This window comes from Puma concolor, chromosome C2 (genome assembly GCF_028749965.1).
Source record: "Puma concolor isolate L17-30 chromosome C2, mPumCon1.1.hap2, whole genome shotgun sequence".
In the NCBI taxonomy this organism is placed as follows: domain Eukaryota; kingdom Metazoa; phylum Chordata; class Mammalia; order Carnivora; family Felidae; genus Puma; species Puma concolor.
This window is the reverse complement of record NC_141675.1, coordinates 154,462,191-154,484,998: the sequence shown is the minus strand read 5'-3', so window position 1 is coordinate 154,484,998 and position 22,808 is coordinate 154,462,191.

Below are 22,808 nucleotides of genomic sequence, written 5' to 3'. Positions count from 1 at the left end.
GGGTTGATGGGGGGCGGGAGAGAGGGGAGGGTGGGGGATGGGTATGGAGGAGGGCACCTGTTGGGATGAGCACTGGGTATTGTATGGAAACCAATTTGACAATAAATTTCATATTAAAAAAACATTAAACATTAAACATTTTTCATTTTTCATTTTAGGTTTTTTAATTAAACATTTTAAAAAAATTTTTAAATGCTTATTGATTTTTGAGAGAGAAAGAGAGACAGAGCATGAGCAGGGGAGGGGGAGAGAGAGAGAGACTCAGAATCCGAAGCAGGCTCCAGGCTCTGAGCTGTCACCACAGAGCCCAATACGGGAGGGGCTTGAACTCATGAACCATGAGATCATGACCCGAGTGGAAGTCGGACACTTAACCAACTGAGCCACCCAGGTGCCCCAGATGTATATTTTAAGAACGCGAGAGGGGGATGGACAGAGAGAGAGCTACAGAGGATTCTGCAGAAGACTTTGTACTGACAGCAGCGAGCTGCATATGGGGCTTGAATTCACCAACTGAACCGCGAGATAATGACCCAAGCTGAAGTCAGACGCTCAACTACTCAACGGACTGAGCCACCCAGGCGCCCCACATGTTCCTTTCAAATTTGTATGAGAGCCACAATCTTAAATCCCAGGAACAGGAAGGAGTTCTTTGAGCACTTTAAGCAGATAAGGGCCATGATCTGTGTAGAACTTTTTTAAAGTACTAAAAGCAGTAGGTTGGACCACATTTACCTGTGTTTTTTTTTTTTCTTACAGAAACAGCTATTTCATGTTAAGCTCAACTAATATAAAGAAGAAAATAAAAACCATCTATAATCTCAGTATCATCCATGGATAAGCATTATAAATTATTAATGAGTGGCTTCTATTATTTTCCTTACTTAAAAAGTGATACCTATTCACTATGAAAAAAAAAATAGACAATGCAGTAATCCAAAAGGAGAAACATTTTATTTTATTTTAAATATATATTTGTTGACTTTTGAGAGAGAGAGAGCACAAGCAGGGGAGAAGGAGACACAGAATCGGAAGCAGGCTCCAGGCTCAAAGCTACCAGCAGAGATCCCAACTTGGAGCCTGAACCCACGAACCGTGAGATCATGACCTGAGATGAAGTTGGACGCTTAACCGAGTGCGCCACCCAGGCGCCCCAGGAGAAACATTTTAAATAGATTGTTTTTAAGCACACCATGAAGACAAGCACTGTTAACAGCATGGTGTGTATCTGCTAAAAAATGTTCAGATGGGACCTACTGTTTAGTAGTCAAATTTTATTTACTTAATATATTATAAATCCCTGTCCCCAGTCAGTAAATACATTATTTTTAATGACTAGGCATAATTCCGTCAATGGATGGTAGCATCACTTACCTAAGCCGATTCCCTCTGTCCAGCTTCGCGGTGCATATGGTGATCAACACCGTCTCAGCTGATCAGAGAGTCTGCCCCTGATGATTCCTTAGGATCCCTTCTGAAAAATGCAGTTGCTATGATGGAGACAGTAAGAAGATGAGTAATGGCAGGGAAGTGGGGGAATAAATAGGCAGAGAAGAGAGGATTTTTAGGAGAGTGAAAATACTCTGCACGATCCTATAATGGTGGGTGCACGTCACTATACATTTGGCAAAATCTGTCATGTACAACACCAAGCGTTAACTGTAAGGTCAAGTGCGCACTGTGTGTGATCATGATGTATCAATGTAGATTCATCAATTGCAACAAATGTACCACTCTGGCCAGGGGATGTGGCAATGGAGAAGACTATACGTGTGTAGAGCAAGGCTTATGTGGGAACTGTCTGTACCTTCTGCTCAGTTTTGCTGTGATCCCCAAACTGCTCTAAAAAATAAAAGTCTTGGGGCGCCTGGGTGGCGCAGTCGGTTAAGCGTCCGACTTCAGCCAGGTCACGATCTCGTGGTCCGTGAGTTCGAGCCCCGCGTCGGGCTCTGGGCTGATGGCTCAGAGCCTGGAGCCTGTTTCCGATTCTGTGTCTCCCTCTCTCTCTGCCCCTCGCCCGTTCATGCTCTGTCTCTCTCTGTCCCAAGAATAAATAAACGTTGGAAAAAAAAAATTAAAAAAAATAAAAATAAAAAAAAATAAAAGTCTATTTTTTTTAATGCACTTGCTGGGTCAAAAGACACACACATTGCAAGAAGTCTGAAAGTTTCCTGGATTAGCAAAATCTCTCCAAGATACTTACAGTGCCCCTAGTAGTTAATGGCCGATGCAATCAATACCATCAGCTATTTTAATGTTTGACAATTTGGTAAAATGTTTTTTAATTCAATATTGTTTTCATTATAAAAGGAATGTGTTGTCAATGTAGAAAATGTGGAAAATTCAGGGCGGCGGGGGAGGGGGGGGACGCACAAATAACAGATAATTAAAGCAGAACCCAAAACCTTGGGTTCCAGAGAGACTCACTATAGTGTTTGTTATAAAGCCTTCCGATTTTTAATGTGTGTGTATGTGCATTTGTATGTCTATGAGTGTATGTGTGTATGTTAAGTTTAATATTTAACTTTTTACAAAGCATTCAGCGTAATTTTATATACCAAATCTGTGTTTTCCACCTAACCCACTAAACGGGATTGAGTAGTGAGTGTCTTCACTACTCAAAATTTGTATCTACCCAGAACCTCAGAATGTGACCTTATTTGGAGACAGGGTCTTGGTAGATGTAACTAGTTAAATTAGGTAAAGTCACATTGGATTACAGAGAGCCCTAACCCAGTATGACTGGTGTCCTTATAAGAAAGGAACGTGAGGGGCGCCTGGGTGGCTCAGTCAGTTAAGCGTCGGACTTCGGCTCAGGTCGTGACCTTACAGTTCGTGAGTTGACAGCTGTCTGGGGACAGCTCGGAGCCTGGAGCCTGTTTTGGATTCTGTGTCTCCCTCTGTCTTCCCCTCCCCCACTTGCACGCTCTCTGAGTCTCTCTCGGAATGAATAAATACACTTAAAAAAAAAAGAAGAAGAGAGCAATGTGGACACAGAGATATACACAGAAGAGCGAGCGCTGGAAGGCACACTGGGGTGTACCAGGTGACAACAGAGGGGGAGATTGGAGTGAGGTGTTACAGGACACCAAGAGTGGCTAGCAAGCCCCAGAAGCTACAAGAGGCAGAAAGGAGTCTCCCCCAGAGGCTTCAGAGGAAACGAGGTCCTGCCAACACCTTGATTTCAGACTTCCAGCTTCCAGAACTGCAAGAGAATAAATGCGGGTCCCTTTAAGGAGCCTATGGGCAGGACTCTGTAACTGTAATCCTAGGGAGCGGTTACAACCACTTAAGCAAATGGCCTAAGTGTCTTTCCATAAACTTATGGATTCCTACAGAATATTTGAAGTGGCCAGAAGAGTATTGCCTTATGGATGTACCATCAGTTATTTAAAGAATTCTTTATTGTTAAACATTAAGTTGCCTCTATATATTCTATTCTAGACATGTTCTCCTTGAAGAACCGGTATACATTCATGTATTATATAGTAGAATATGACTTTATATCCTTCTTCATGTAACACGGTATCATGAGCATTGTTCCCTACCATTAAAAACCATGCATGAACAGTCTTAATGGCTTCATAATAATGTGCTGTATTATGATTCATAATATAACATCAATTATTATAAGTATCATCATGACAGTAAGAATACCCATGTGGTTAAACACTATGTTGCTTCCAGCTTTTTAGTATTGCAAATAATACTGAGATGAATGTATTTATGTACAGAGAGTGTTGGGCTGGGGGGTTGTATTTTGCATTTGGTACTGCATCTACATAGGCTCTTTTCATTAGGATCATGTAAAAACATTAGTCACTTTAAAATTATTGATGAAGGGGCACCTGGCTGGCAGTCGGTTAAGCGTCCGACTTCGGCTCAGGTCAAGATCTCAAGGTTCGTGAGTTTGAGCCCCACGTCAGGGTCTGTTGCTGACAGCCCAGAGCCTTGGAGCCTGCTTCAGATCCTGTGTTTCCCTCCCTCTCTGCCCTCCCCCCACTCATGTACTCCCATGCTCTCTCTCTCTCTCAATAATAAAAAAAATTTTTTTAATTAAAAAAAAGTTATTGATGAAGTTGGGGCACCTGGGTGGCTCAGACAGTTAAGTATCTGACTCTTGATTTCAGCTCAGTTCATGATCTCAAGCCCTGTGTCAGATTCTGCACTGAGAGCACAGAGCCTGCTTGGGATTCTCTCTCCCTCCCTCCCTCTCTCTCTCCCTTTCTCTCTGCCCCTCCTCTGCTCTCACATGTTAGCACAATTCCCCCCCTCTAAATAAATAAATAAGCTGGAGGCCCCTGGGTGGCTCAGTCAGTTAAGTGTCCGACTTTGTCTCAGGTCATGATCTCACAGTTCGTGCGTTCAAGCCCCGTGTCAGGCTCTGCGCTGACACCTCGGATCCTGGAGCCTGCTTTGGATTCTGTGTCTCCCTCTCTCTCTGCCACTCCCCCGCTCATGCTCTGTCTCTGTCTCTCTCTCAAAAATAAATAAGCATTTAAAAAATTTTAAATAAATAAACTTGAAAATATATATGCTGATAAAGTTGAAGGAGTTTCCAGAACTATGCCAACTTATGATCCCACATGCAGTGTCAAAGGTGACTTACTTCACCACACCCTCAACAGCACGTGATATTGTCATATTTGTGAATGTGGTTGACTGGAGTGCAAAGCTGATAGACCCCTCCTGTGACTAGGAATTTGCAAAATGCTCTCTGTCCGTGGTGCCCCTTGAGTCACAAAATCCCCGGAGGAAGGTCCACAAGAATAATGTGCCCTTGAAGTTGCAAGGGCTGCTTTCTTTCCTAAAGAAATGCCTTTGAGGGTTCCTGGGTGGCTCAGTCGGTTAAGCATCTAATTCTTGGTTTAGGGTCAGGTCATGATCTCACAGTTTGTGAGTTCAAGCCCCACATCGGGCTCTGTGCTGATGATGTGGAGCCTGCTTGGGATTCTCTCTCTCTCCCTCTCCCTCTGTCTCTCTCTCTCTCTCTCTCTCAAGATAAATAAATAAGCTAAAAAAGAAAAAGAAAAGAAAAGGGGGGGGGCTTTCTGCTGCAGCCTGGCCCTATGCCCAGAGTCCCCACCTCATGACAGTCCTGTGTCATGCAGCCCACACACTAATGGTTGGACACTAAAAGTGACCCTTGAAAGCAAACTAAGATTCTCAAAGACAAACAAAAGATTTTTGAAAATGAATTTGAAAGCATAGGAAAGTATAAACTGCCTTTGGGAACCTCATCATCTAATTTCTTCTATTTTACTGCAGAATCATCCTCATGTCAGACTGGCCTGATGCCTCACAGGTGCGTGTGGCTGAGGAGTGACCACATCGCCCTCTCTTGGCAACTCAGGCTCACTTAGGGGTTCATGTTGCTTGGAAAATGGAACTCCCCGTGTGGGTCACCGACCCAATCAAAGGAGGGAGGTGGAGATTCAAGCCCAGTGAAGCCAGGCTTTAATCAACGTTCTTGCAAGAGCAGGTATCTGATGGACAGGCACACTGGGACAGTTACAGCAGACAATTTATCTCCTAGCAATCAAGTCCCTCCTCTGGTTCCTCATTGGCTGAGCACTACAGAGGTAAGTCCCTTCCCTGGTTCGTCATTGGCTGAGCACTACAGAGTGAGTCCCTCCCCTGGTTCGTCATTGGCTGAGCACTACAGAGTGAGTCCCTCCCCTGGTTCCTCATTGGCTGAGCACTATAGAGGTAAGTCCCTCCCCTGGTTCCTCATTGGCTGAACACTACAGAGGTTACAGCCTTACCCGGAAGGCGCCTATGCCCATATAAGGCAAAGAGTAGTCTAATTGGAACAAACCTACATTCCCTGAGGTTCCAGACTTTCAGTCCCTCCTCCCTTTGTTCTTTGGTGCATGCTCATTGCAAACCCCATGAAAATAAGCCCATGAAATAGAGAGGGGAAGAAGAACCAGGAAGTGAAGTGTCTAAGGGTTTGGGACTCCATTGTTGGGGGGGGGGGTTGTACATATTTCCAATAGGTTATAAACCTACTGTTAACTAGACAACACAGCATTGATTTGGTATTTCTGAAAATGAATCATCTCCCTTACTTCTCACACCTAGATGTTAATATTGGTTCTAGGGTGGGATCTTTCTTGCTTTTAGGACAGACTTAAATTTCCTTTGACCTCAGATATGAATGTCCATCAAGCAAGCCATTGTGGGTTGAACTGTGCCTGTCCAAAAAACTAGGTCAAAGTCCACATCGGCAGGACCTCAGAATGTGACCTGCTGTGGAGACAGGATCTTTACCGACAAGTCACATTAAAATGAGGTCATTAGAGTGCGGCCTAATCCAGTGTGGCTGGTGTCCTTATACAAAGGAGAAGTTTAGACACAGATACAGACACATATAGCAGGAAAGACAGTATGAGGGACACAGGAGAGGCCACATGAAGACAGAGGCTGAGAACATCTGAGGTTGGAGGAGGGGAGACGGATTCTCCTCCACAGGCTCCAGATGGAGCACGACCCTGCAGACCCCTTGATTTCTTGCACCGGCTGTGAAAGTGCTGCTGTCCAGTTAATGTTCTCTGGCCTCACTGCTCCCATGTCTCCAGTCTGCTTTTTTTTTTTAAATGTTTATTTTTGAGAGAGAAAGGGAGGGAGGGATGGAGAGAGAGAGGGAGAGAATCCCAAGCAGGCTGTCAGCACAGAGCCCGATGTGGGGCTGGAATTCACGAACCACGAGATCATGATCTGAGCAGAATTCAGACCGTTAACCAACTGAGCCACCCAGGCGCCCGCCCCTCTGCTCTGCTTTATTCACCTGGTGTATTTCCTTCCAAGACTGAAGTTGAGGTCAGTGTATTGTTTGGGTTTTTTTATAATACCCCAAGGAGATCTGTATTTCTAGTCTTGAATTAGCTTAATATTATTCCTCCCACCTTAATTTCTTTATTGGTTTATTTTGTGTATCCTCCCGGCCAGGACCTGCTGGTTGAACCTACTTGGATACCGACGCTCCCCATATATTGTATCCTTGCCATTCCGTGGGCCACAACGTCTACCTCTACCAGCTAATGAAACTTCACTTTCGTTGTCTCCTCCTTTTGGGTTCAGGAATCAGAATGCATTCATTCATCTTTCTCTTCCCAACAAGGCTTGGTGCCGTTCCATGCACAAAGGTGTCCCATGAATGGCTGCTGCCATCCCCTAACATCCACGCTCTCATATTCTGTGGCAACAGAACCCTACGCTCTAGCAGGACACAAATCCAGACTGATTTCTCAGCCCTCGCACCTTGCAGCTAAGCACGGCCGTGCATCTAAATTCTGATCAATGGGACGTGAATAGATCCTGTCCTTACAAAGAAATCTGTTCTGTCTCCCTTCTTCCCACCTTCTTACTGGCTGGAGAGTGGAGGTGACGATGAGCCATCATGAACCACACCCCCAAGATGGCAGAGCAGGCGGGAAGAAGGAACCTGAGCCCTTGAAAGCTTGAAGAGCAGGCCTGCCCCCAATATGTAGGCGTTTGTAGAGAGAAATAAACACCTGCCTGTGCAAGCCACTACTATTTTGGTCTTTATAGCAGCCAAACCTATATACCAACAAATACAAGAGGATTTGTAGATAAAATCTAGAGACCATCAGAGAAATTCCAGATTTCCTGGGCATTTTTGGTGATAGGTAGTTAGAACAAGGTCTGGGGTCACAAATGCTCTAAGTTACTTAAACTCAACCAGACTGTTTTTCTTCTGCAAAATAGGATTGTTACTATCTACCATGTGGGGTTGCGTGGGATTAAATCTGATATGTTTATACAGTGCCAGGCCAGCAAGTGGTATCATTATAATTGAATATTTCACAAAAAAAGGAGTTCGTTCAGAAACTTAAGTCTCATTTAGACACTAAGGTTTCCCTCTTCACACAGCACAGGGGCGTCTTGGCCTGGGTTCCTAACAAGAAAACCCTGGGAAGCCATGGACCAGTAAGCAGGTGGTTGATTTGGGAGGTGATACTGGAAAACTGGAGAGAGGAAACAGAACGAGGGCATTCATCTCCCAGGATGGCGTAAACACAGACCAGGGGGTAAAGCTGGTGGTTTACTTCTCACAGGTCCAGAGACCAGAAGCCAGAAACAAAGATGTCGGCAAGGCCATGCTCCCACCGAAACCTTAGGAGAGCCTCCGTCCAAGTCTCGTGGTGACCGTCGATCTGTGGTGCGCCTGGCCGTGGCTTCGATCCCTGCCTCTGTGGTCTCATGGCCTTCTCTCCACACGTCTTCACGACGTCTTTTTATAAAGACAGCAGTCACGTTGGATTAGGACACGCCCCACCCCAGTATGACCTCATCTTAGTGTGATTGCATCTGCAAAGACCCTATTTCCAGATAAGGTCACGTTCACAGGGACCAGAGATTAAGACTTGAACATCCCTTTTTGCAGGACACAATTCCGTGCACGGCAGTGAGAGGGGAGGGAAGAAGAGACTGTCTTGTCAAGGAAACCGCTCTGTGCCACTTGGCCCCCTGAGAATTGTGCAGACTGGCCCCAGGCTGTTCGTCTGAAGGAAGGAAGAGCAGGCGCCTCGTCACCAGCCTCGGCCCCACAGGTCCAGGATGTTGTCGAGCTCACAAGCTGCCCCTGTTGAACGTCCCCCACTCACAGCGTCAGAGGAGAAAGCAAGTCCAGCAGCAGGTGCAGGAATTCAGCTCTTATCAGCACGAAGCCCGGCAAGGAGCACCAGTGTAGCCCCAGCCCCTGCCCAAGTCTGGGGTCAGGCCAAGACAACAGGAGTCCGAGAGCCTCACACGTGTGCTGCGGGACAACCCTCACACCGTTCAGATGGCTCCCACTCTACACCAGTCCCTCTCTGTCTCCTGGTCTGTAAGACAGTGGCCGGCCCCAATGCACAGATGGCTCCACAGAGAAGGCGTGGGTGTCCAGCACCTGAGGCTAACCAGGGGCCACGGCCAAAACGCATCGTCTCCCTCCTCCACCACTGCTCCAAGATGACCCCCACGCTCCACCCGCATGTCTGCTGTTCCAGGCCACTTGCCTGGGGGTCAATGACCATCATTATCACCAGGCTGGGTGGCACCCAGGGAAGCCCCAGACAATCTCCAAGCAAGAGCTGTGCTGCCGGTGCTGCTGTGACACACAGCGGCCACCGCCCCAGTGATAACCGGGGTCAAGGGCCCCTGCTGAAAGAGTACCTGCTTCCTTTGCCTCCTCGGCCACCAGCAGGGGAGGCCCCAAGTATTCAATGGAACCCTTTCAGTGTGACCCCTCCCACCAGTAGCCCAGATCTCTGGTCCTACAGAACATGAGGTTTCTGGCAAAATTGCACCAGTGGCCGCTGGGCAGTGAGAGCAGCCAGTCCCGCTCCTGTGCATCGTCTGACCCCAGGCTCCTGGGGCGGTGCCATTGTGACATCTCCATCCACTGACACCTTCCCAGTCCACATTCTGAAACTGCAGCCATCCCCCATGGCTGGTGTGCACATCACGGTTTTCTTTCATTTGATTTCTGGCTTAAAACACAGTTGGCTACCCTAGTCCCATCCTACACCTAGGATCTGTGGAATGATGAACCTGGTGGGCCTGTAATGTTCTCCCCTAGTCCACACTGAAATGAAACCACCATTACTGAGCTTAACATTGTGTCTGTCCTTCATGGACTCACCATGCAAACCAGCTGGAGAAGAATGGTCATCTGGGCCAAAGTCAAGCTTTATGGACTGAGCCCCATTGGGTGTCAGGAGGAGGAGGCTTGGTCTTCTTTTGGGTCTGCTGAAGGGTCTAAAACTTGGATTTTTTGGTTCACATGTTGAGACGATCAAAGCTCTTTTATTTCAACCACAACAGAGAAGAAAGAGATTCTGCTGTTCTCACTTGCGGAAAAACGCCGACGGGTCTCTAGGTTAGGGGGACAAATGGCCTCGGTTTTACACAACAAAATGGAAGATACCCTGGTTCCTTTCTAAATAGGTCTAGTGACCTCTAAAAGTGCTTCACAATGGGGCGCTGTGTGGCTCAGTCCCTTGGCCATCCAACTCTTCGCTACGGCTCAGGTCATGATCTCACAGCTCGTGAGTTTGAGCCCGCGTCGGGCTCTTTGCTGACAGCTCGGAGACTGGAGCCTGTTTCAGATTCTATGTCTCCCTCTCTCCCTGCCCCTCCCCCACTCATGCTCTGTCTCTCTCTCAAAAATAAATAAACATTAAAAAAAATTAAGTCATGCTGGCTGGCTTGCTGTTTGTTTGTTTGTTTATTTGTTTTACTACATCACTCTGATTCCCTTTTTGTCTTTAGGACACTTTCTACTACGTTCTGAAAGTAAATGTCCCCGCTCCCCACTGGTGAGTATGTCATCGGGTTTGGCAGTAGGAGAGAAGCACATTATTTATATTTAATGCTGCTTCATTAGACCCAGGACCTCACACTGTCAGGAGAGGAATGTGGAACATATGGGGAAAGACACCACATTTTTTCAAGCACCTGGTTATTTTAACAGTAAATTAAAACTTCATGGATCTAGGTTTCTTTCATTTGGAATTTATGATAATATCAAATTTGTAATTATTTGAAACTATTCTGAATGAAATGAACAATGCAGATAAGATCCTGGGAGTTACTTGTAGAGAGTATAATTTTCAGAGGGTTTAATTTAATCAGTTATTGGCATGCAAATCCCAATTACCTACAACACGCAGTAAAATTTCACCTTGGTGTTTCTGCTCTAGAGGGTATATGCACTTGAATTAAAACTAACTTTCTACATTCAATACGTTCTACAGAGTTTCCACTTCCAAATAAGGCTTCCTTGTGATTCATACCAATTTTGGGGCTCAGCCTCGGTGGAAGGTAGAAAGGTTTGTTTCTCTGAGCCAGACACTGTGTAAGGGGTCGTTTCGATGGTCTCATTAATCAGCTCAACACTCATGAGAGCTGGGCATTACTATACCCATTTTACAGACACTAAAACTGAGGCTCTAAACATTTTATCACATTGCCAAGAGTCATGGCATCTGTAAACCAGCTTTGCCCCTGACTCTGACCCCAAAGACTCCCTGTGGTCTTCCCATCCTGTCTTTGCATTAGAATATTTACGACAAATGTGTAAGATGCGTCACTAACCTAACCTCCCCTTTGGAAAGCTGTCCTTACAATGAAAGTGATTTCAAATGTCTGTTCCTACGGGTGAAGTTACTGCCACCCGCAGTTCAACTCATTAGCCCCTTTACACTAGGATTCTCTCTGTGAGGGTGTTAGTTGTTTTATTTTGCTTTATAAAGCGTCAGGATTTTTTAAATGGAGATATAATTGACATAAAACATCATCCTAGTCTTTAGTGGACAGCCTATTTGTATAAACTGTTAAATGATCCCAGCTAACATCCCTCGCCTCACACAGTTATGGAACTTTGCTTCTTGTGATGAGAACTTTTAAGAACTACTTCCTTAACAACTTTTAAGTATAAGGAACAACTCTGTTAACTACAGTCACCATGTTCTGGGTTATGTCCCTGGGACTTATTTATTTTATAACTGGAAGTTTGTATTTTTTACCCCCTTCATCTACTTCCTGCCTCTGCCAAATACCAATCTCTTATCTATGAGCTCAAGGGTTGTACCTTCGTATTTCTTAGATTTCACCTGGATTGTGTGTGTGTGTGTGTGTGTGTGTGTGTGTGTGTGTGTGTGTGAAGTAAGCTTTTTATTTTAGGGTAGTTTTAGATTTAAGAAAAAATACAGTGAAATACACAGGATTTCCAGTGTCCCCTATTATTAATCTTACACGACCATGGTCAACATGACATCTATTGATGCCTTCTTATGAGCCAACGTGCATAATTTACTCAGATGTCCTGTTTTCCCCTAATGTCCTTTTTCCTATCCTGAATTCTGTCCAGGAAGCCACGTGTGTGACATTTAGTCACCTGGCCCCCTCAGCCTTCTCAGATTTTCTTTGTTTTTGATGACCTTCACAGTTTGAGGACTGGGCAGATATTTTGTGGAATCCCTCAACTCGGATTTCTGTGATGTGTTTTATGCACCATACAGACATAAGATGTTAACTTTAGGAGACTATAGGAACCCACTGTACTACCCTCACAATTTTACCGTAAATCAAAACCATGCTAAAATAAAAGGTTTAAGTTAAGTAAAAAGCCTAAGACAAAAAATGTTAAGTTGGAAGTTAAATCATCAAGAAATTCACTCACACAAGTCACGCTGTGAGAGAGTGCTTTGCGATTGTCAGAGTTATGCTCCGCATTGGGTATTACTGTTGGCCTTTGGAGGTGATGCTTCAGGCAGCTTCACTAGCTCTCACTGGTGTCCCTGCAAAAGGAACAAATCTTTAGAATCTCTAAAAGAAAGAATTTTCTTCAAGCCCAAGAGAGCTGCCCACCGCCTTCACAGTGAAGAAAGTACCCCAGAGAATGAACAGTTTTTACATCTTGTGAGAGCTCAAAAGACCACAGATTAACATACAGGCAGGAATCATGAGCTTTAACATCAGGAATGCACGGAGTTAGGAGGGGCGGTGATCAATATTTTAAAAACAAGATGATTTTCCTTCAGGCTACGTAAGAAGCATGCTCAGCAGACCCTAAATCAGCCTTTTGATCGACACAAAGATTACGTACCGTCATGCTGATTTAGAAATCTAAAATGGCTTCCCTTTGGGGTGCTTGGGTGGCTCAGTCGGTTGAGCATCTCACTTCACCCCAGGTCATGATCCCCCGGTTCATGAGTTTGAGCCCCACATAGGGCTCACTGCTGTCAGCCTGTCAGCCAGAGCCAGCTTCGGATCCTCTGTCCTCCTCTCCCTACCCCTCCCCAGTATGCACTCTCCCCAAAACAAATAATAAAATACTTATAAAGTTAAAATAATAATAATAATAATAATAATAATAATAATAATAATAAAATGGCATCTTGGGGTGCCTGGGTGGCTCCATAGATTAAGTGCCCAACTTCGGCTCAGGTCATGATCTCACAGTCTGCGGGTTTGAGCCCCGCACAGGGCTCTGTGCTGACAGCTCAGAGCCTGGAGCCTGCTTCAGATTCTGTGTCTCCCTCTCTCTCTGCCCCTCCTCCACTTGTGCTCTGTCTCTCTCTGTCTCTCAAAAATAAATAGATACTAAAAAAAAATTTTTTTAATGGCATCCCTTGTAGACCAGGCCTTCAGAGGGTTTCTCGCTCATCACTGGTCAGCACACACTATGGCAGAAAAACACATTAATACCAAACCAAATGGATTGTTTTATATATTCTACAAACAATATTTGCAGGAAAATATTTTAGGGACAAATGACATTACGCACTAGTCTCTGGGGCAGTGTGAAACAAACTTGGTGACTATTATATTCACAGGAAGTACATGAATTATATTTCCTGTCTGTTTCTTCTGTCTCCCCCCAAATAAACTAATGCTCATTAGCTGTCCACCTGACCATGACCTGGAAGAGAATAGATCAGGCTGGCCTTCAGCCAAGCCAACACGGTGGCAGAGAGGGCCTGGGATTCAGTCTGTGCCCAGGCTGACCCAGATGAAGCCTCGAAAGGTGAAGTACCTCCAGAATTCTGTCATTTACAACACAGAGTGTCCCGATACTCGTTGGTTTCTCAGCACACGTGTCAGGGATCAGTTCGTCTACTGAAGGTACAGAAAACAGACATGGTTTCCACCCTCATGGAGCAAACAGTCAGGTAGGAGAGAAAGACGTGCAAGAAAAATAAATCCCACAAGCAAGTACGAGGTCTAAACCACAGTAAGGGGCGAAGTTCACAGGGTTAAGAAACGAAACTTGACGGAGTAAATTTGAAGATCGAACTGACTTTATTAGGTGATTCTTGAGTTGGGTAGCATCCCATCCAGCAAGTAGAGAGGGGCTCTGAGCTAACAAAATGGTTATATAGGAAGGAGGGTGGGGCAAGGAAATTATTAGCAAAAGAAAAGAAAGGATTGTTTCGAGCAACTTCCGTTTCCCTTAGGGAAAGGGGCCAGGGGTCCTTTGCAGATTCCCTCCTCTTCCTTTGGTGGGTAGAGAGGGCCCCTGTGACAGACTACCCCGTTGGTGTTTAATAGAAACGTCCTGACTGACCTGTTAAGACTTACATTTCTGGGGGAGGTTGAAACTGCAGTTAGGTTAAGAATTAAGCCCCAGTTTGGTGACCTGGCCTAGCATAAGTGACTCCATCCTGGGTCGCTTCATCTGGCCCAAGAAAAATGCCACCTCTGTTCTGGGCAGAATTTCTCTTATGGCCTCACCTGGCCACTAGGTGGCGACGGACCTGACTAAGTAGGCACATTACCTGGGTACACAGTCCTCTGGGACACCAAACCCCCAAGTCCTTCAGAGGGGATACTTGGAAGCTGAGAAATCAGGCATAGCCCCAAGGCAGGGATGTAACGGACATTTCATGGCTGCAGGGAAGGGCTCATGACGAGGGAAGACAGGGAAAAGCTGAGGTAAGAGCAGGACCCCGACAGCCCAGCCAGGAGGGGGTCCCCCTGACACATAGGGAGGTTGACTTAGCACAGTTTGGAGGCCATGTTCCAGTGTTTCACGTACAAGAGAGACATCCTGGAGGAAGAGTCTCCAAAGAAACCTATTTCCGGTGAATTGATGACAATGCAGGGTTTCTCTGTACTGAAAATGAGAAGGGGAGACCCAGTGGGTGGGGCTGTGGTTCTTGGACCACATGCTGGGTGTCATCATCCAGGCTGAAGGTGCCGATAGTGACATGTTGTGTAGACGGGAAGGCTGAGGGTCTGCTCGAGCACATGAAGGTTTCAGGACCTTCCGAAACTGGAACATGATACTCATTTGGAAAGCAGGTTCCAGAACTGGGAGCTGGGAGGTCATCAGTAAGCTAGGCCTGGGCTCCCAGGTGCAACTGAGGCCACAGCGTCCCTGCTTCTTTTTGTGGTTCTCGGTCCTTTTCCCTCCTCCCCTCCCCCTCCTCCTCCCCTCTCCCTCCTCTTCCTCATTCCCCTCCCCTTCCCTTCCACCTCCTCCTCCTCTTCCTCCTTCTCTCCCTCTTTCCCTCTCTCCTGTCAGGACCCTCCCAGCTCCCAAGGTTTTATATCCTTATCACCAGAGACTAACTAGTGTCTTGGGCCCCAATTCTAAGTCCCCAGGGGATAGACTCTGATCATCCACCTTGGTCTGGGGTCCCCACTGCCACCTGCCGGGTGGGCAGAGAGACAGCCAGGGACCCTGTCTGAGAGTTGGAGGGTAGTTTCATAAGAGGGGTTTGTGAACCAGAGATTCCTCAAAACACATATTCTAAAAGTGGGTGGCTCAGGCTTAGCCCCAGCGCTCACAACCACATGCTGGCCCCCAGTGGAGGCTGGCCACCCAAGGATATTGATCAGAAGAGCCATCCCTCCTAGGGGGGGCCTTAGTGTGGGCTCGTCCTCTGTGACATCCTACTGGGAAGTGAGCAGGAAAATGCTATTGGAGGCACCTGGGTGGCTCAGTCAGTTAAGCGTCTGACTCTTGATTTTGGCTCAGGTCATGATTGATGTGGTTTGGGAAAGGCGGGGGGGGGGGGGGGGGGGGGGGGGGGTGCGTCCAGAGCCCACAGCTAAGAAAGAATTCTTGAGACGTCTTTGGTTAAAGCCTGGGGACAGGACTCATGGGCAGAAAGAGCTGCCCTGGGGATTATGAGGAGAGGCTGATTACATACTTGGGAGTTTGGGGAGTAAAGAGGAGGGGAAGTTTCCAAGAGGAGTTTCATATGCAAACAAAGACTCCCAGGATCCTGGAAACCTAGCTGTTGTCAAGCTCGGGTTGTTTTCCCCTCCAGCAAAGTATTAACACTAAGACGGCAGGGAGTCCCTGGCCTCCCTGTTATTCTCTGCCTGCCTCAAGTATCTATCAATGGGCTGCAGGTTATAAGGAAATTTAATTTTATCTACCATTTCCTTCTGCCTTCGTTTCCCACATCAGTGATCTTGCTGTTGGTGAGTTTGGGCTTTGTGCCGGACGCAGAGCCTGCTTAAGATTCTCTCTCTGTCCCTCTACCTCGTGCGTGCACGCCCTCTCTCTCTGTGTCTCTCTCTAATAAATAAATTAATTAATTAATTAAAAATGGGGCGCCTGGGTGGCGCAGTCGGTTAAGCGTCCGACTTCAGCCAGGTCACGATCTCGCGGTCCGTGAGTTCGAGCCCCGCGTCGGGCTCTGGGCTGATGGCTCGGAGCCTGGAGCCTGTTTCCGATTCTGTGTCTCCCTCTCTCTCTGCCCCTCCCCCGTTCATGCTCTGTCTCTCTCTGTCCCCAAAATAAATAAAACGTTGAAAAAAAAATTAAAAAAAAAAAAATAATAAAAATGAAAATGCCTCCTAAGAATTCCCAGGCTCCCTCCATGATCATGCCTACCAGACTTCATTTCCACTGTACCGAGCCCAAAGTTCCAAGCTGGCATTTCTATCCCACCCTGTGCAAATCTTCCCCAATCTTCCAGCGTCTTCTGGTGCCTGGGTCTAGGTTCTTCCTATGGCCCTACTGCACTTTCTGCGCTAAAATTTTGTGGGTTTTACCAAATGCAAACAAACCGTGCTGTTAACGATTCTGAGTCAATCCTTCATATACTACTCCCTCCGCGCATACCTGCGTGTGGAGGTGGAGGTCCAAGTGTGCTTACATAGCTCGGACTTCTGCCTCCCCACCCAGATGGGTGCTTCTTGGTTAGGAGTAGGTGGTGGTCATGCAGGTAAGGCCTGAGCTTTGTTCTGAGCAAAAGCCGGTCTCAAAAACCAGCTCTGTGCTGGCCGCCGATACCACCTGAAGCAAGCTACTTAACCTCTACAGCCCGGGATTGCCAGACTTAGGAAAAACAATATACCATCCAGTTACATTTGAATTTCAGAGAAGCAACAAATAATTTTTACTATATGTCTCAGATAGATTGCACGACATATACTAAAAAGTGAACCATTGTTGGAGCGCCTGGGTGGCTCCGTCGGTTAAGCGTCCGACTTCAGCTCAGGTCACGATCTCGTGGTCCGTGAGTTCGAGCCCCGCGTCGGGCTCTGGGCTGATGGCTCAGAGCCTGGAGCCTGCTTCCGATTCTGTGTTTCCCTCTCTCTCTGCCCCTCCCCCGTTCATGCTGTGTCTCTCTCTGTCTGAAAAATAAACGTTAAAAAAAAAAAGAGAAAAAAATTAAAAAAAAAGTGAACCATTGCTTATCTGAATGTGTGTGGCGTACTTATGCAAAAAAATTATTCGCTGATTCGCTGAAATTAACTGGACATTCTGTATTTTATATGGAAAACCTGAAAGCCCCCTGTCTTCATCACTAAAGTGAAGATAATAATTGAACTCACCCTTCATGGGGTTACTGTGTGGATGTTACAAAATAATGCCTGTAATTGAGGAGGGCACCTGTTGAGATGAGCACTGGGTGTTGTATGGAAACCAATTTGACTATAAATCTCATATTAAAAAAATAATAATAATGCCTGTAAAGAAAGGGTGCGCTGTAAATGCTTGATGTATTATAATTACTACTCTTTTTTTTTTTTTAATTTTTTTTTTTTAACGTTTATTTGTTTTTTTGGGACAGAGAGAGACAGAGCATGAACGGGGGAGGGGCAGAGAGAGAGGGAGACACAGAATCAGAAACAGGCTCCAGGCTCTGAGCCATCAGCCCAGAGCCCGACGCGGGGCTCCAACTCACGGACCGCGAGATCGTGACCTGGCTGAAGTCGGCCGCTTAACCGACTGCGCCACCCAGGCGCCCCTATAATTACTACTGTTGCATCTAGTGCAGGTTGGCCTGGGGCAGTCGTATTTGACGCGTGTTGTCCCTGGGAAATGATGAGTACTTCCCCTTTTTACATTCAAAACTGCCCCAGTTTTGATAATAAATTGTTCATCACAGGCAGGGGACAAATGTTTATGCAATTGTCTGTGGAGGCTGAAATGTTTTCCTTCATTTCAACCACCAGATGGCATTGCAGGGCAATGAGCAGAAGTAAGACTTGTACATAAAATTTTACTGTAATTACATCTGGGTTCCGTATTGAGAAGGGCACTTGTTGGGATGAGCGCTGGGTGTTGTATGGAAACCAACTTGACAATAAATTTCATATTAAAAAAAAATTACATCTGGGTTGGTTCCCTCCCCACCCCTTCACACACACACACACACACACACACACACACACACACACAAGCACTCACTTCAATTTGTTCAGTGAGATTGGGTGACTCAGTAATCCTGTGAATGCTCGCCCTTAAATTGGAACACACAAAAAAGAAGACGGTAAATTATACTAATTATAAAAATCCACAAATGATTATTCTCCTACCATATTTCTACAGTAGAAACTGTATTTCTACTTTCATAATTCAGGCTAAAATTAGCCGGAACATTCTTTGTATGCTACAAAAGCAGGGATCTATTTTCTTATTTGCTTACAGTGTATCTTTATTATCTAGAACAGTAGCAGGGATAGAGAAGTTCTCAATGGAGAATGAATGAATGAATGAATGAATGTGTGCCAGGGGTTATTATAAAGAAAATAAGTCCATGAACCTCTGTAGCTTGGGCTGAAACTTTCTGGAATTTGGAATGATGTGGCCTGATTGAAAACAAAAGCACATATTTATTTACATTTAGAAAAAGGTATTCACAGCAACAGAGACTATCAACTGTATGTCATGTCTTAAATGAAAGAAATGCTATTCTTGGGAAGAAAAGGTCAACTAGAATAAAGAGCTCAAATATCACCAGCTCCATTTTTGCTAATTCAACTCTCAATACGAAGATAAAGGGTTTTAATTTCCCTTCTAGTGGAGTGAAAAGCACATTCAATGGGGATTTTAAGACCTGGTGCTCAGGAGACAGCACACACCAAGCAACACATTGGCCAAGGATAAAAATATTTTTCCAGGCCAGTGCATCAAGGAAAACATTAAATAATTTATTTTTCACTTCTATTAATAAATAAGGCACACACAAAAAAAACATCCATCAGCAAAACAGAAGAGGAAAAGAAGCATTTCAAACACTGAGCCCTATTTGCCTTTCTAACACAAAGAAAATTTCACATGACAACCCTATACGTGTATTGTTTTAGTACAAAAGAAATTCATGATGAAAATCAATCACACCAACATTACAGGGATATACACAATAACTTCCCAGTGGTGGCTGAGATAGAAGATGCCTCTTAAATGCCCATGGTCAGCACCGGTGCTGTCTGGTATTGATTACTGAAGCACAGTGTCTACAACAAAACGAATATCTAGATTTATCATGAAAACAGAAAGTTCTTCATGAGAAAGGATTGTTCGTTATAATGACATCTCCCCCTGTCCAAATCTGTCTCTTTTTAAGAAAAGTGGCCTCACCCCATCTTCCCACCTCTCAGCAGTTAAGTTTTCTCCAAAACCATTTGGAATCAGTCAATGCAAGTTAAGCACAGCAAAAGTCCACACGGCAAATCTGCAGAGGAACCTGGTAGATTTCTTAGCCAACATGCCAGAAGCCAGTAGTCAGGATCACATCCCCGGGAGCCAGGCCGCTGGGTGGCTTCCTACTTACCAACTCAGGTTCTTTGACTGAAAACAGCATCTAACTCTGGATCACAAGCAAAATGTGAGGGAACAGCAGCCAGCTCAAAGAACGGGCAGATCTGAGAACTGGGTTTGGAAGCAAGACCAGAACCTGGTGTCTACACAGCAGGACGTCTCCACGCTCTGGTTCAGGTCCCATCAGTGGAGTGAACGTGCTCCACCACCCTTTTCCATCCATGGATGGGAAACTGAATTCCCAATCCACGAAAACAAAATGAACGTTGGCTTTGCAAATGGTCGACTTTGTAGGAAGAGGGTAGGAAATGTTGCCTCTTGCGTCTTCACATAAGCATTGAGGGGACTCCCTGTTATCTTCATCTTTTGATACCATGGTACCCCTAGTGGTGGGAAGCGTTCCCCTACATATGTGATGATCCCCTTCAAGACTGAAGTCCCAGGAGAAGTCTGCTTGGCCAAGTCTGGGTCACGCACCTACCCTTGGCTGTGGCTGGCAGAACACCTTCACTGGCAGACCCATAGAGGCCACCCACGTGGAGAAGAAGTATTTTTCCAAAAGGAGGTTCCATGTTTTTAAGAAGGATGCTGGACTGTCAGAACATCAGCAAACATCAGCACAGTTCACTGTGCTGAACTGAGAGAACCACTTTCTCTTTCTGCCCGGAGGCCTGCCTGCCCATAGAGCAGACATTCGAGCCTCTTGGAAATGTTTCATAGACATGTCCACCTCTCACACATTCTTCCCCAATGGAAGGTGAGAGGTAGACATTCGAGCCTCTTGGAAATGTTCCATAGACACATCCACCTCTCACACATTCTTCCCTGAAGGAAGGTGAGAGGTTTGGGGAGAGAAAGAGAGAGAAAGACACAGCCTGCTTGGCCCTGTTCCATCAGAACACACTTTCAGGCTGGCCTGGTCCCAGGCACCTGGGTGCTCTGCACATTCCTGTCCTCCCTGTGGTGAGCAACCCTGGATCTGGCTCAGGCCTGGACTGGGGTCTTTAAACTCTTGGGAAGTTGGTTCTGGACTAGTGAGGCAGAGCAGGCTCCTTACTGAGACTGGCTGGGTGCACACTGCCCTGCACCTCTCTTTCCCCAGGCGAGCTTGGAGTGGATGATAGAGTGAGCTCCCCACATTTTATGGGTTGAACTGTGTTTCCCCCCACATTCATATCTGGAACTCCTAATCCCCAGTAGCTCAGAACGTGACCTTGTTTGGAATGGGATCATTGCAAATGTAATTAGTTAAGATAAGGTCATTAGGATGGGACCTAGTCTTATATAACCAGTGTTATATTATTTAAAAAAAAAAAAAAGAAAAGAAAGAGAAATTGGACACAGAGACACACACAGGAAGTATACCACATGAACATGTAGGCAGAAATCGGGGTGATGCTTCTGCAAGCCAAGGAGCCCCAAAGATTGCCAGAAAACCACCAGAAGCCAGGAGAAAGGCCTGGAACGGATGATCCCTCCCCGCCAGAACTGTGAGACAATATCTTAACCTTTGTTTAAGCTACCTGGCTACTGGTGCTTTGTCACAGCAGCCGTAGGCACTGACACACACGTGTGGATTCCTTGGCCTTGGGTAAGAGCTGTCACAGTGAGGAAGGCCAAAGGGGAACATGAAATTGCCTTCAGGCCAAGATAGTAAATCAAAAACAGTATTTCCCAGGAGAAATGACAGACTCGTAAAGATCACCGCAGGGAGTGATGAACTCCATTAGCTCCCCCATTTCCTTCACTATCTGGACCCCTTCCAATCATAGAGATTTGGGGAAACAAACATGAACTACTGCAAACCCAACCACACGGTAGTCTGAAGACAGCTGTTGTGCCAGATGTGGTCTCTTTTCTAGAGCCAGCTAGCATTGATGTGGTACACAGCCATTGATTTGATGAATGCATTATTTTCCATCTTTATCAGGAAGGAGGATTAGAAGCAGTTTATATTCACATGGGATGGATAACAGTATTTATTTATAGCCCTGCCCTGGAGCTATATTAATTCCCCTGCCCTCTACCATAATATAATCTCAAAAGACCTGGACCATCTGGACATTCCTCAGAACATCACATTGGTCCACTATATAGATGACACGTTAAGTAGACTGAATGAACAAAGGTGGCAAGGATGTTGGAGGTCTTTGTAAGACATATGTATTCCAGAAGGTGGGAGAAAATGCTATATAGATTGAGGAACCTAGGGCATCAGTGAATTAAGAGCTCAGCTTGCTGAACTTCCCCTCTAAAGAAAAAGATGAATTATTGTATCTTAAACCTCCCACCGCTAAGAAGGAAGCAGGTCTGGAAGACCTCTCTGGGTTCCGGACGTAGCATATTCCAAACTTTGGATATTGCCCAACACGTTTACTATGTGACATGGAAGGTGCCAGCTCTCAGTGAAGCCTAGAGAAGGACAGGGCACAGCAGCGGGTCCAGGCTGTGATGCCAATGTGCCCATATGCCTGGTAGACCCTATATATCTGTGGTGGGAAAACACATCCTGTGCCGTTTAGGACAAGCCCCAGCAGGACAATCACAGTGTAGACCCTTAGGATCCTAGAACAAGATCATGCCAACTGCAACAGAGAAATATACACCATGCAAGGAAGAGCTTTCTTCCTGATATCACGTCCTGATAGAGACTGAGGACATGGCCACGGACACCATAACTGCCCATCGCGACCTGGGTTCTGTCAAGACCCACAGACTCACAGGGTCAGGCAAGCAGTCAACAAATAATTCTCATGATAGAGGCAGAACCTGGAGATGAGGCACCAGCACACCCAGAAGGCAGGTGGCCTGGACCCCCACATCACTTACCACTGTCACTTTAGCATCTCTCCTTCATCTACACCTGTAGCCACATGGGTGAGGTTTGTCCCTTATTAGCTACAAAAGGAAGAGATGAAAAGACTAAGTTTGGTTCAAAGACGGGTCCTCTTGCTACAGGGTAGTACCTAGAAATGGTCTGTTGCTTCATTATAGCCCCAGAGTACCCAGGGGTGGCCCCAGAAGACATGGTGAGAGAATTCCTCCCAATGGGAAGAGTTTCAAGCAGCACATCTGTCATCTGACAGAGGAGGTAGCCTGAGGTCAGAATGTACATGGACTTGTGGGTAGTGGTGAATGGCTTGGCTCATTTCTCAATGGCCTAGAGGAAGAAAGATTTGAAGATTAGAAATTCAGAAGTCTAGATGGTCCTATGGGAAGGGGCATTAAGTGTAAAGATCTTTGTGTTCTATGTTAGCATCAACCAGATCTTCTCCCATGGAAGAGACAC